General features: G+C 34.7%; 1 pseudogene; it reads right to left on the bottom strand.

Moving 5' to 3' along the window:
- Positions 1-1,455: 1,455 nt before the first annotated feature.
- Positions 1,456-2,091, bottom strand: LOC145795612 (secreted RxLR effector protein 161 pseudogene; annotated as a pseudogene).
- Between the last annotated feature and the right edge of the window lie 7,269 nt (positions 2,092-9,360).

Genomic DNA, 9,360 nt, shown 5'->3' with positions numbered 1-9,360 from the left:
AAAAAGAGAAGTCGGTCACCTGCTGGATTCAATTAGGTTTCAATACACACACATATATATATATGTGTGTGTGTTTATATAATAGGATGGAATATATGGTCATCATGATTGGGGTTTGTAATGGAGACATGATGATAGAAGATAGAGAGGAGGGGTCACCTGGATGATCATAATGTTTTTTGGGGCGGTGGAAGATATGTTATAGAGAGAAAGAGAAAGCTAAAAAAAAAAAATGTTCTTGGCAAGCATGTGTGAGGCGGTGGAAGCATGGAGCCGAATGTAAAAAAATAATAAAACAATATTCTTGCCAACCACATGATGCTTGGCTACAACACACACGGCCTCAGCTCTCTCCCGGAAGAGATTTTTTTTGGCTGGAGATTCCAATCCAACTTTAGAAGTTTGAGAGTGATTAAAAGAGGGTTTACTAACCAAGGAGCTGATCTTTGCTTGAGAAAAGAAAAAAGAAGAAGCATAAAGAAGCTCTCTCGCTTGGCCTGCTCTCTCTCACTCTTGGACATAACACACAAGCTCTCTCTCTTGCTGGTTTGATGGTAATGATCAACACATATATCTTTCTCTCTCTAAACTCTCCGCCTCATGTGAGTAGGCTTCTCAACCTCACTCCAGACTCGAGCATCCTTCACTTTAACCACGTCAGAGTTTCAAGGAACTGTGAAGGGATGATGATAATGAAAAATGTCGCTACCTTAACCATCATTTGCATGTCTGCTGTGCCATGCTTGTGCTTGCTCTTGATCTGATTTTAATGTCAAGTTCTAAAGAGCTCCTTTCATTTCATTGTAAATCATAGTACTCGTGAAGAAGACAAGGTGAGCAACGCTGCTCCTTCGAAACTGTAGCTAGTCAGAGCTGGGTTCTTCTGATAGTAATCATTGAACGCATACCAAGCATGATCACGGAGCGTGTTTGGATTATAGCAGCACCACCTACTGTAATATCATCTTCGCCGGTGTCAATTCCACCACTAGCTGCTCCATTTGCTTTGTTAGCTTTTGATAAAACTCTCTCTAGAATAAACTATCATTTTGTATTGAATTTTTCTCTCTCATTATTTATATCCTTTGCCCATAGGCTTACATCCTTTTATATAGAGAATCTTTTATATAGAGAATGTTATACATAAGTTCAATGAATAAGATCCATGAACCTAAACAACCTTGCAATTAACTAGGTACATGAATATAATCTAGACAATGTGTTTAATAAATATAAAATACATGAATACAAAGAATGTATAAACTCAATGTATCTAATGCATGCAATGTATCCAATGTATCTAATGTAAATATGGCATTAATTTTAACACTCCCCCTTAATGCCATGTTGTGTGACACCCAACATTTCTCTAAAAAATTCAAACTTGTCCCTTGGTAGAGCTTTGGTGAAGATGTCCGCAACTTGATCTTCAGTCTTGTAATATTTGATTTGAATCTAATCATCTTCCACAGCTTCTCTAATGAAATGATGTTTGATAGCAATGTGTTTGGTACGAGAATGGTAAACGGGATTCTTTGCCATAGCAATAGCAGACTTGTTATCAAACAAAATTGGAGTAGCTTCACTTTGCTTCTCACCAAAATCATCCAAAATTCTTCTTAGCCAAATTGCTTGTGTAATTGCCAATGATGCTAAAATATATTCGGCTTCAGCAGATGATTGTGCCACAGTTTGTTGTTTCTTGGATGACCATGAAATTACGCTCGATCCAAGAGAAAATGCATACCCAGAAGTGCTTCTCATATCATCAACACATCCGGCCCAATCACTATCATAAAATCCAAGTAACTTTCCATCAACAAATTTGTCATAAAAAATTCCATAATAAAGTGTACCTTGAATGTATCTCAACACTCTTTTTGCAACCCCAAAATGAATTTGGCTTGGACTGTGCATGAACCAAGACAATAAACTTGTAGCATACATGATGTCTGGTCTTGTAGTAGTTAAGTACAACAAACTTCCAACCAAACTTCTATAACAAGATGCTTCAACTTCTTTGCTTCCATCTTCCTTTGACAACTTTTCATTCACAATCAAGGGAGTAGCAACTACTTTGTAATTCGTCATTTTAAATTTCTTAAGAAGTGTTTGAGCATACTTCTTTTGGCAAATAAAAACACCACCATTGTATTGGTAGATTTCAATGCCTAAAAAATGATTCAATAGCCCCAAATCACTCATGTCATATGTCTTCATCCCTTTTAAAATCTTCAATCAATTTTTCATCACTACCAGTAAAAACCAAATCATCAACATAAAGTGAAACAATGAGAATACCGATTGTACCTTGCCTCTTGATGTACAAAGTTGGCTCACTTTTGCTTCTTTGAAAACCCTTTTCATTGAAGTAAGCATCAATTTCACTATACCATGCCCGGGGTGCTTGCTTTAGGCCATATAAAGCTTTCTTCAACTTGTACACTTTATCTTCTTTACCTTTGACAATAAAGCCTTGAGGTTGATCAACGTACACCTCTTCTTCTAATTTTCCATTCAAAAATACTGATTTTACATCAAGTTGGTGCAAGAACCAACCCTTTTGAGCTACCAAAGCAATGATAGCTCTAATTGTATTAAGTTGAGCCACATGAGCAAAAGTTTCTTGGAAATCAATTCCAGGTTGTTGTGAATACCCATTTGCCATAAGTCTAGCTTCGTTCTTTTGAATACAGCCATCCGAATTGAACTTTGTTTTGAATTTCATCTTCCATAGCTTCTAGGTTGTTGTGAATACCCATTTCCTTTCAGTTTCTTCACTAGCTCCCAAGTCTTGTTCTTCTCAATCACATGAATTTCATCTTCCATAGCTTTCTTCTCTGCTTCATCTCTAATTGCCTCTTCAAAATTTTCAGGTTCAACAATACATAAATTGCATCTTGTATACACATCACTAAGACTCCTTATATTTCTTGGAGTTGAACTTGGAGACGAAGAACTTGAACTTGAACTTGAAGAAGATTGTGAACTAGCAATTGGTGATACTCTTTGTGGAGATTCAAGAGTTGCAACATCTTCAACTTGTGGACTTTCCGATTCTTCATTGAAAGCAATGCTTTGATCTTGGACTTTCTTTTCTTTCCAATCAAAAGACGCATTCTCATCAAAGAGAACATCTCTACAAATAATCACCTTCTTTTGATCCAAACTGAAGAGTCTATAGCCTTTGGATTTCGAGCTATAACCCACAAAGATGCATTTCTTACTATTTTCATCAAGCTTGTGCCTCACTTCTTTTGGAACATGAGCATAACAAATGCAACCAAACACCTTTAAGTGATTCACGGATGGTTTCCTTCCACTCCAAGCTTCAAATGGAGTTTTGTCCTTAAGAGCTCTTGTAGGACATCTATTCATCAAATAAACTATTGTATACACGGCCTCACCCCAAAACGTTTTGGGTAGCCCTTTCTCATGTAGCATAGACTTGGACATCTCCTCTATGGTTCGATTCTTCCTTTCCGCCACACCATTTTGTTGTGGAGTGTACCCAACAATCAATTGCCTTTCCATTCCAATATCTTCACAAAATTTCATAAACTTATTTGAGTTGTATTCTCCGCCTCTATTACTTCTCAATACTTTCATCAAACAATCACTTTGTCTTTCAACAAGATTTTGAATTTTCTTGAAGATAGAGAAAACTTCACTCTTTTGTCTCATGAAATACACCCAAGTTATTCTAGTAAAATCATCAACAAAGATAATGAAGTACTTGTTACCTCCATGAGTTGGTGTATCTATGGGTCCACACACATCGGTATGGATAAGCTCCAATGGTGCTTTTGCTCTCCATGCTTTCTCATTTGGAAATGACTCCCGCTGATACTTTCCAAGTGCACAACCTTCACAAATATGTTGCACTTCATGAATGGTTGGCAACCCAAAAACCATATTTTTTTGTTGTAAATGCTTCAAGCTTTGAAAATTCAAGTGCCCAAATCTTCTATGCCAAAGCCATGAATTATCAATCACATCCATCTTCAAAGCCGCATTTTTGCTATACCAAAAAATAAGAGGAAAACTTCTATTCTTCTTTATCTTGATTTTTGCTACAACTTGGCTTTTCCCCCATTTGTCAAAAATTTTGCGAAAATCGTCTTCAAAGTGAACAAGATATCCATGCTCCATAAGTTGTCCAACACTTAGCAAATTTTGCTCCAAGTCTGGAACTAGGAGAACATAGGAAATGAATCTTGTATCTTGGTTTCTATAGCAATAGTGCCTTTCCTTTTGTTTGGACTAAGGCACCATTCCCCATTTTTACTTGAGAACTAGAGGAAGCATCCATTTTCACAAAAATGCTCTCATCTCCTGTCATGTGATTGCTACATCCGCTATCGAGAAACCATACATCCTTGTTTTGATCCGATGCCTTGTGACAAGCATAGAACATGTGCCCTTCTTTTTCTTGCTCCTCGGAAAAATTAGTTTGTTGAGTGCTCTTGACTTGGCAATCCTTCTTGACTTGCCCAAATTTGTTGCAATTGTAACATTTTGGCTTTCCTCGAAACCAACAATCTTTATCAACATGATTGCTTCGGTTGCAAATTCCACACTTTTGTTGAGTGGACTCTTCATTTTCCTTTCTTTGAAAATTAGACCTTCCTCTTCCTCTTGCATTTCTTGCTCTTCCGGTTGCTTTTCTTCCTCTTCCTCTTCCTGGGAATTAGAGGTACTAACATTAAGCTTGGATTGAAATGCACTTTCAATTGACTTTTCAGATTGCCTACTCAACCTTTGCTCAAATGTTTTAATTAAAACTATCAAATCTTCAATACACAAATCAGCAAGATCTTTAGTTTTTTCAATGACAGCAACAATAGGATTATATTTCTCCGGCAAACTTATCAAAATTTTTTCAACAACTCGTTGATTAGTAATATTATCCCCATAAGTTTTCATTTGGTTTACAAGTTCCATAACCCTAGAAAAATAATCCTTCAATAATTCCATATCCTTCATCTTTAAACTTTCAAAATCTTTTTTCAATGATTGAAGTTTGATGGTTCTTACCTTCAAGTTGCCTCTATACTCTTTCTGAAGAATATCCCATGCCTCCTTCGCTTTTGTTGCATTGATAATTCTTGGAAAGATTGCTTCTGAAACTCCTTGTTGAATAAAAGAGAGAGCCTTTGAATCCTTCTTTCTTTGCTCTTTTAATTGGTTCTTTTGGAGATTTGTCAAAGCTCCTTCATCTTCAGGTTCCTCGAACCTATTTTCAACAAGATCCCAAAGATCTGTATAGACAAAAATAGTTCTCATTTTCACATACCAAAAATCAAAATTTTCACCATTAAAGATAGGAGTAGATACATTTTGGTTGTTAGGATTCGCCATGGACGTCGGTTTGTTCTTGTTCAGGGCTTGTTTTCCCGTATCTGATCTCTACGCCCAGCTTGTTTTTGACCCAACCAAAGCTATGATACCAATTCTGTTAGCTTTTGATAAAACTTTCTCTAGAATGAACTATTATTTTGTATTGATTTTTTCTCTCTTATTATTCATATCCTTTGCCCATATGCTTACATCCTTTTATATAGAGAAGGTTATACATAAGTTCAATGAATAAGATCCATGAACCTAAACAACCTTGCAATTAACTAGGTACATGAATATAATCTTGACAATGTACTTAATAAATATAAAATACATGAATATAAAAATACATGAATACAAAGAATGTATGAACTCAATGTATCCAATGCATACAATGTATCCAATATATCTAATGTAAATATGATATTAATTTTAACATGCTCAGGTTCTGGTCCCAGCTCCGAGCAAGAAGCCAAAATCTTCATCATCGTTATCATCATCATCTCTCGACTCTCTCATCTCTGAACCTGATTCCTTTCTCTCGAGTGCTCAGGATACCCTTCATCATTTTGACTTGAGAGATCAATACACTATCTCTCGACTCTCTCTCTATGAACATCAGCCTCATCTCCCAACCTCTCTCTCTCTCTCTCTCTCTCTCTCTCTCTCTCTCATCTTTTTGATGTGAATCTAATCAATCATCACTGATTCTACCACTACCACTACCACCACCCTCTACTCCACCACACTCTGTTGCATGGAAGATGAAATGCACAAGGCTGTTGATAATGGACCATTCATGACAAATAGAGTAGGCAACAATGGAGGTTATCATACTGCTGAAGCTGCACCGAAGAAGGACACAAAAACTGTAGCCCAGTGGATGAATTGAAGGAAATAACAGACAACTTTGGTACAAAGACTAGAAGTTAAGAAGCTCAACGGCGATCCTGCGGTGGAGGAGAGGTGTCCAGTGGAGGAGGTGGCACTGGTGGCACCGGAAACCGATGACCCATCAACGCATGGTTTCTGGGTTTCAAAGAAAGTGTTGATTTGGAGCGCATTGGAGGTCAGGGCGAAGCGTTGGTACCGTGGCCTGGACTGCATTTGTGATGGTTGCTGGAGTGCTCTAGCTCTGTGAGACATCTGTGGGTGTTCATGTTGTTGCATCATGTTCATGTGTGTGGGTAAAAAAAGAAAACAAATGTTTAGAGAGAGAAAGGGTGGTGAAATGGAGTGAGTGGGTAAAAAAAGAATGGTAGAAAGGGAGAGTAACAGAGAGAGATCCACACATATGCAGGCTTACTTTCTCTCTCTCTCTCTCACTTAATTATTCATGTTAGTCATAGTTATTTAATTAGATTATTTAATTAGTTGTTTAATTAGATTAGTTATTTAATTAGTTAATTCATGTTGTAATTAATTTGTTAAACAAGTTTTGTTACCCAAAAGACAACCTAAGAGGGAGGTGAATTAAGTTTTTACAATTAAAATTAATAATACCATAATAAAAATTATAACTAGTACAATAGATAAATATAATTAATGAAATAAAAATAATTAAAACAAGTGTCTTAACAACTATGTCAGTTAATGATTTTAGCACACAGTAAAAATGTGAAATATAGCTATGGCAATTTAAAATAAAATAAAGAGATAAGAGAGAGATGCAAACAAATATATAGTGGTTCGGTTTCAACTCGGCCTACGTCCACTCCTTAAGCTTCACTTGAGATTTTCCACTATCTTCTAGCTTCACAGGGGTGCTAGCAACCTCTTTACAAATGGAGTAATCCTCCACGGATTTTACACAGACTTCACAAGTCCAAACCCTTGCAAATCTTAGGTGATTCACAATCACTCTCAAGATTTCAAGAACACAGTGTTTGCAACACTTTTACAAGATGAAATGGTATTTCTGTTTTAAAAGAAAGCTTACAATAAATATCTCTCAAAGATAGATATATAAAATGAAACTTTGATTTTTCTGTAAATCTCACACAAGAAAGATGAGCTTAATTCTATAATATAATTTCTGAGAATAGATGTGAGTGATTATAGATCAAAGAATATTTTCAGATTTTGTAACTTGTTTACATTAGAGGCTTTGGTATATATAATGAAATTTATAGCTGTTTATAGTTGTTGTAGTCATTTGAATTTATTGCCGTTTATAGCCGTTGTACTTCCATCATTATCAATTTAAATATCTTCCACTCCATCATTACAAATTTGAATATCTTCCACCAGAACCTTTTGAACCTTTTGGCCTTTTGAACCTTTATAGCCGTTGTACTTCCATCATTACTAATTTGAATATCTTCCACTTGAACCTTTTGGCCTGCTGCTGTGCTAGGCTATTTGAACCTTTGTTTTGGGCTGTTTGAACTCCTGATTTAATAAAATATTAAATACATTCTACCAATATTTAGGATAAAGGTTTATGTGAGAAATAATGGGACAAAATAAATTTTGATTATATTTTTCTCTTTCAAATAAATCATCAAAATAAATTTTGATTCTATTTTTCTCTTCCAAATAAATTAAAACATAGTTAAATAAATCATCAAAATAAATAAGTCTAACAATCTCCCCCTTTTTTATGATGGCACACAATGATGTTTTGATTTGATTTGGGAGTAAGAAAAGCTTCCCCTCAAGTCATGCTCCCTGAATTCATTTCTAAAAACATAAGTTAGCACATGTATAATAAATAAGCTTTAATTGGAGATATGATATGAGACTAAGATATCAAATTATAAATACATACTCATCAGATTAGTGTTCAAATAATACCATAATTTGAAAATAATACCATAATACATAACATCTTATAATTTCTCCCCTGTGAAATATGAAATATAGCCAGGGCAATTTAAAATAAAATAAAGAGATAAGGGAGAGAGAGGCAAACAAATTTGTAGTGGTTCGGTTTCAACTCGGCCTACGTCCACTCCTCAAGTTTCACTTGAGATTTTCCACTATCTTCTAGCTTCACAGGGGTGCTAGCAACCTCTTTACAAATGGAGTAATCCTCCACGGATTTTACACAGACTTCACAAGTCCAAACCCTTGCAAATCTTAGGTGATTCACAATCACTCTCAAGATTTCAAGAACATAGTGTTTGCAACACTTTTACAAGATGAAATGGTATTTTTACTTTCAAAGAAAGCTTACAATAAATATCTCTCAAAGATAGATATATAAAATGAAACTTTGATTTTTCTGTAAATCTCACACATGAAAGATGAGCTTAATGCTAAAAGGCTCAGTGTATAATTTCTGAGAATAGATGTGAGTGATTATAGATCAAAGAATATTTTTAGGTTTTGTAACTTGTTTAAATTAGAAGTTTTGGTATATATAATGAAAATTATAGCCGTTTATAGCCGTTGTAGTCATTTGAATTTATAGCCGTTTATAGCTGTTGTACTTCCATCATTACCAATTTGAATATCTTCCACTCCATCGTTACAAATTTGAATATCTTCCACTAGAACCTTTTGAACCTTTTGGCCTTTTGAACCTTTATAGCCGTTGTACTTCCATCATTACTAATTTGAATATCTTCCACTTGAACCTTTTGGCCTGCTACTGTGCTAGGCTATTTGAACCTTTGTTTTGGACTGTTTAAACTCCTAATTTAATCAAATATTAAATACATTCTAACAACATTTAGAATAAAGGTTTAGGTGAGAAATAATGGGACAAAATAAATTTTGATTATATTTTTCTCTTTCAAATAAATCATCAAAATAAATTTTGATTCTATTTTTCTCTTCCAAATAAATTAAAACATAATTAAATAAATCATCAAAATAAATAAGTCTAACAAGTTTAAATTAGTTACTCTGTAATTAAATTAGTTAATGTATAGCTAATTAATTAGCTTAAAGTAGTTATTTAAATTAGTTCATTATTATCATTACTTATAATTAATTAACTTAGCATAATTAATCATTTACTCGTTGTAATAAGTAAATAGTTAGATAACTAGCTTATTTATTCAAGTTTTGTAA

Source organism: Camellia sinensis, chromosome 7 (genome assembly GCF_055761805.1).
Source record: "Camellia sinensis isolate YWXY chromosome 7, ASM5576180v1, whole genome shotgun sequence".
NCBI lineage: Eukaryota > Viridiplantae > Streptophyta > Magnoliopsida > Ericales > Theaceae > Camellia > Camellia sinensis.
This window is presented reverse-complemented; position numbering and strand designations above follow the sequence as displayed.